Below are 5,230 nucleotides of genomic sequence, written 5' to 3' on the forward strand. Positions count from 1 at the left end.
GTTGGTCAGGCTGGTCTAACACTCCTGACCTCGTGATCTGCCTGCCTCAGCCTTCCAAAGTGCTGGGATTACAGGTGTGAGCCCCCACGTCCGGCAGGGCTAGGCGTTTCTTCAGGTAAGTCCTCTCCCAGGTTCCCATTACCCTAGTTCCAGGCCAGGATGGCTAATAGTGACCAGGGAAGCAATGGGCAGTGAGCTGGTGGCCCTGTGGGTAGTACCCCGTCCTGCCCTGGGTCCTGAAGTTGGATGTTGGGGGAGTCCCCGCCAAAGCACCATTTCTGTTCCATTTCCATTGTCTCTTTAGACTTCCTCTTTTTTTTTTTTTTTTTTTTTGAGAGAGTCTTGCTCTGTCCCCCAGGCTGGAGTACAGTGGGGCCATCTCAGCTCACTAAAACCTCCGCCTCCCAGGTTGAAGCGATTCTCTTGCCTCAGCTACCTGAGTAACTGGGACTACAGGCATGTGCCACCACACCCAGCTAATTTTTGGGGTTTTTGTTTTGTTTTGTTTTGTTTTGTTTTTTTGAGATGGAGTCTCGCTCTGTCGCCCAGGCTGGAGTGCAGTGACCGGATCTTGGCTCACTGCAAGCTCCGCCTCCCGGGTTTACGCCATTCTCCTGCCTCAGCCTCCCGAGTAGCTGGGACTACAGGCGCCCGCCACCTCGCCCGGCTAGTTTTTTTGTATTTTTTAATAGAGACGGGGTTTCACCTTGTTGGGCAGGCTGGTCTCCAGCTACTGGCCTCAGGTGAACTGCCTGCCTCAGCCTCCCAAAATGCTGGGATTATAGACATGAGCCACTGTGCCTGGCCTGGACTTCCTCTTCTGAGTGCCCTGCTGAACTGTCCTGGTGATGACAGTTCCTGCAGAGGTCTGCGGGACCCCCAGTCATCTGGCCCTGAGATCGTCCAGTGCTCCATGAATGGGGACCATCCGGGCTACGGGAAGGCGGTGGACATGCGAGTATGCTGGGGAAGGAGGATCACCCGCCTGGGCTGGGTGAGCGAGGAACAGGCAGGGCTGAGTCGGTGCCCCTGGTGCTGGGGTAAGTGGTCCTGGGCCCTCGAACGTCCAAGTGGAGCACTGGTGTCATCATGTACACGCTGCTGGCCGGCTCCCCCACCCTTCTGGCACTGGAAGCAGTTGCTGATGCTGAGGTTGATCAGCAGCAGCAACTACCAGTCTGGCTCGCCCATGTGGGATGATTACTCGGGCACCGTGAAGGACCTGGTGAGAGGCCAGACGCCTGGCTCCTGGATTCAGGGCTGCGATGTCAGGCTCCCCTGCCGGGGGAGGCTCCGCCTCTCCTGACATGCTGGAGGGGACCTGCCTTGACGTTCTCGGTTCCCCTCTCCTCACCTCCCGGGTCTCCCGATTCCTGGTGGTGCAACCCCAGAGCTTGCACAGCGGAAGAGGCCTTGGCACACCCCTTCTTCCAGCAGTACGTGGTGGAGGAAGTGCGGCACTTCAGCCCCCGGGGGAGGTTGAAGGTACAAAGCGTCCCAACCCAGGCCCTGTGGCAGTTGCCGCCAGCTCCCCAAGCGCAAACCTCTAAGTCTTCTCCTCTCCCAGGGATCCTTACACCCAGTGGGGTTCCAGAGTACCCACCCCTCCCCTCCCAGCCGCCCTGTGATGGCTTCAGTGGTGGCAGTTGTCAGCCCACTGGCTCCGTCCCTGTGGATGCTGGCCAAGAGGGAAGTGGGGGACACTAGGAAGGCCCCGCAGAAGCCACCAAAGCCTTCGTGGCAAACGAGCCCAGAGCGTCCCTGTGCTGGAGGGGCAGGGCCTGGCAGGGGGGGTGCTCCAGCCCCGCTTCTCCGCCTGGCCCTGCAGGTGATCGCTCTGACCTTGCTGGCTTCAGTGCGGATCTACTACCAGTACTGCCGGGTGAAGCCGGTGACGCGGAATATCGTCATCCGAGACTCACCCCTACACCCTCCAGCTTCTGTGCCGGCTCATCGATGCCTACGCTTTCGAAATCTATAGCCACTGGGTGAAGAAGGGGCAGCAGCAGAACCGGGCAGCTCTTTTCAAGAACACACCCAAGGCCATGCTCCTCTCTCTAGCTGAGGAGGACTACTGAGGGGCTGGCCAGTCAGGGAGGGCTGGGGGGCAGGTGAGGAGGGGAAGCCACGGAAATACAAGTCAAAGGGGTGAGATGTGTGCAGGCCTCTGCAGAAGGAGCACTTGGCCCTGGCCAGGAACCCCTGGAGCTAAGGCCATGACCCCCTCTCAAAGGCTGTTAACAAGGGAAGCGGGTGTTCCCACCACACAGCAATACTTGCAGGCTGGGGCATGCCCTGGGTGGGCAGAGATCACTTGTGGCCTGAGAACCAGCAACCCCCTGCTCCTCCACTTCCTAGATGAGCCACCATCTCCGTTTCTCTTTAGGCGAGGCCCAGAGTTACTGACACTCAGACCCTTTTCCCTTAGGGTCCCAAGGTGAGGATCAAAGACACAGAAATGTCTGAGATACACAATCGCAGGAGATTTTATTGACCCCATGACATCTAGTGACAGTGTGGGAGCAGGCTACTCTCCAGGGACATGTTTTTGAAGCCATATGGAGAAAGGGGCCCAGGCGAGGTGGCTCACACCTGTAATCCCAGCACTTTGGGAGGTTGAAGTGGGAGGATCACTTGAGGCCAGGAGTTCGAGACCAGCCTGGGCAACATAGTAAGATCCCATCACTACAAAAATTCAAAAAATTAGCCAGGCATGGTGGTGCACCCTTGCAGTCCCAGCTGCTCAGGAGGCTGAGGTAGGAGAATTGCTTGAGCCCAGGAGCTCAAGGCTGCAGTGAGCCGTGATCTGCACTGCCCTCTAGCCTGGGCAACAGAGCAAGGCCCTGTCTTGAAAAAAAAAAAGAAAGAAAAAAAAACGAAAGGGGAAGCTTCTGATATTTGTCTTTCTGGAGTACTGTTTGCTTTGTGATTCCCACAATGCACCACTTCACCTAGTACATCATTTGGTTCTCCCAGACCCTTTCAGGACTGAACTGTGCTTTAAATAGTTACATGCCTGTCTGTTACACAAGTGGAAACTAGTTTTCTTCAGAGGCACATGAAACAACAGACGAGGCCCTAAAGAAAGCATTCTCCTTCCACAGCAACTGGCTGGAAAAGCAAACACACAAGTGATCCTCCTGCCTCAGCCTCCCTACTAGCTGGGACTACAAGCATTTGCTACCATGAACGGCTAATTTTTTTTTTAATTTTTAGTAGAGATGTGGTCTATGTTGCCCAGGACTGTCTTACTCCTGGGCTCAAGCGATCCTCCCACCTCAGCCTCCCAAATTGTTGGGATTACAGGCATGAGCCATTGTGTCCAGCCCTACATCACATATCTAAAAATAATCATCAGAGGTAGATGTAACAGGTGTTATTGTTATTAACTCCATTTAACAGATGAAACACACTGAAGCAAATAGAAGTGAAAAATTGGGCTTTTAAAGTGGATTTTTTGGCCGGGCATGGTGACTGACACCCAAAAGTGGTAAAGACTGAAAAATAATTAGCATTTTAACTTATCAACAAAATAGTAACTATTTTGATTGTTAATACTTTCAGCTTGATCCCAGTGCAAGAAAACAATCTGAAATGGGAACAAAGATTTAATTTTTTTTAAAGTTCACTACTATATGGATTTTCTTTTTTTTTTTTGAAACAAAGTCTCACTCTGTCTGTCACCCAGGCTGGAGTGCAGTGGCGCGATCTCAGCTCACTGCAAGCTCCGCCTCCCAGGTTCACAGCATTCTCCTGCCTCAGCCTCCTGAGTAACTGGGACTGCGGGGGCCCACCACCACACCCAGCGAATATTTTGTATTTTTAGTGAAGATGGGGTTTCACCATGTTAGCCAGGATGGTCTCAATCTCCTGACCTCGTGATCCACCTGCCTCAGCCTCCCAAAGTGCTGGGATTACAGCACCCCAGGCGTGAGCCACCACTCCTGGCCCACTATATGGAAAATTTTTAAGAACTGAAGCATTCAGCAATAAAAAATTAATTGGTAAGTTACGTCGATTTACCTAAAAGAATATTGTGTAGGCATTTTTAAAAACTTTATAGATTTCTAATTGTAAGAGAAGATAGTAATGATATACTAAGTGAAAAAAAAATAAAAAATTTACTTCATTTAACCTCAGCTTTTCTTCCTTCCTTCCTTCCTTCTTTTTTTTTTTTTTTTTTTGACAGAATCTTGCTCTGTCTCCCAGGCTGGAGTGCAGTGGTGCGATCTCCGCTCACTGCAACCTCCACCTCGTGGGTTCAAGTGATTCTCCTGCCTCAGCCTCATGAGTAGCTGGGACTACAGATGCATGCCAGCAAGCCCAGCTTATTTTTGTTGTTGTATTTTTAGTAGAGATGCGGTTTCACTCTGTCTGTCAGGCTGCTCTCCAACTCCTGACCTCAATCTGAAATGGGAACAAAGATTTATTTTTTTAAAGAAAGTTCACTACTACATGGATTACAGGCGTGAGCCGCTGCAGCCAGCCTTGTTTTTTCTTTTGAAACAGTCTCACTCTGTCGCCCAAGCTGATGATCTACCTGCCTTGGCCTCAGATGATCCACCTGCCCAGGCCTCCCAAAATGCTGGGATTACAGGCATGAGCCACTGCACCCAGCCTCTTTTTTTTGTTTTTAAATAGAGATGGGGTTTTGTTATGTTGACTAGGCTGGTCTCGAACTCCTGACCCGAAGCAATCCTCCCATCTTGGCCTCTCAAAATACTGGGTGAACAGGTGTGAGCTACTGTGCCAGCCCTCAACTGTTTTTTTTAAGTGCAGAAAAATTACTGGAAAGGCTTCAGTGAACTGTGATCACACCACTGCAGTTTAGGAGTGTGAGACCATCTTAGGTAACAGGGTGAAACCCCACCTCTACAAAAAATACAATTTTTTTTTTTTTTTTTTTGAGATGGAGTCTCACTCTGTTGCCCAGGCTGGAGTGCAGTGGTGTCATCTTGGCTCACTGCAACCTCCGCCTCCTGGGTTCAAGTGATTCTCTTGCCTCAGTCTCCTGAGTAGCTGCAATTACAGGCACCTGCCACCATGCCCAGCTACTTTTTGTATTTTTAGTAGAGACGGGGTTTCACCATGTTGGCCAGGCTGGTCTTGAACCTCACCTCAGGTGACCCACCTGCCTCGGCCTCCAAAAGTGCTGAGATTACAGGCATGAGCCACTGGCCTCTACCCTTCTCTTTACTAGAACAAAGGAATATTTCCATTTCTAGTTACC

At 51.5% G+C, this 5,230-nt stretch overlaps 1 pseudogene; it reads left to right on the forward strand.

Moving 5' to 3' along the window:
* The first annotated feature begins 848 nt into the window (after positions 1 to 848).
* Positions 849 to 2,078, forward strand: LOC117089881 (annotated as a pseudogene).
* The last annotated feature ends 3,152 nt before the right edge of the window (positions 2,079 to 5,230 follow it).

Source organism: Trachypithecus francoisi, unplaced genomic scaffold (assembly GCF_009764315.1).
Source record: "Trachypithecus francoisi isolate TF-2019V2 unplaced genomic scaffold, Tfra_2.0 Contig00906, whole genome shotgun sequence".
NCBI lineage: Eukaryota > Metazoa > Chordata > Mammalia > Primates > Cercopithecidae > Trachypithecus > Trachypithecus francoisi.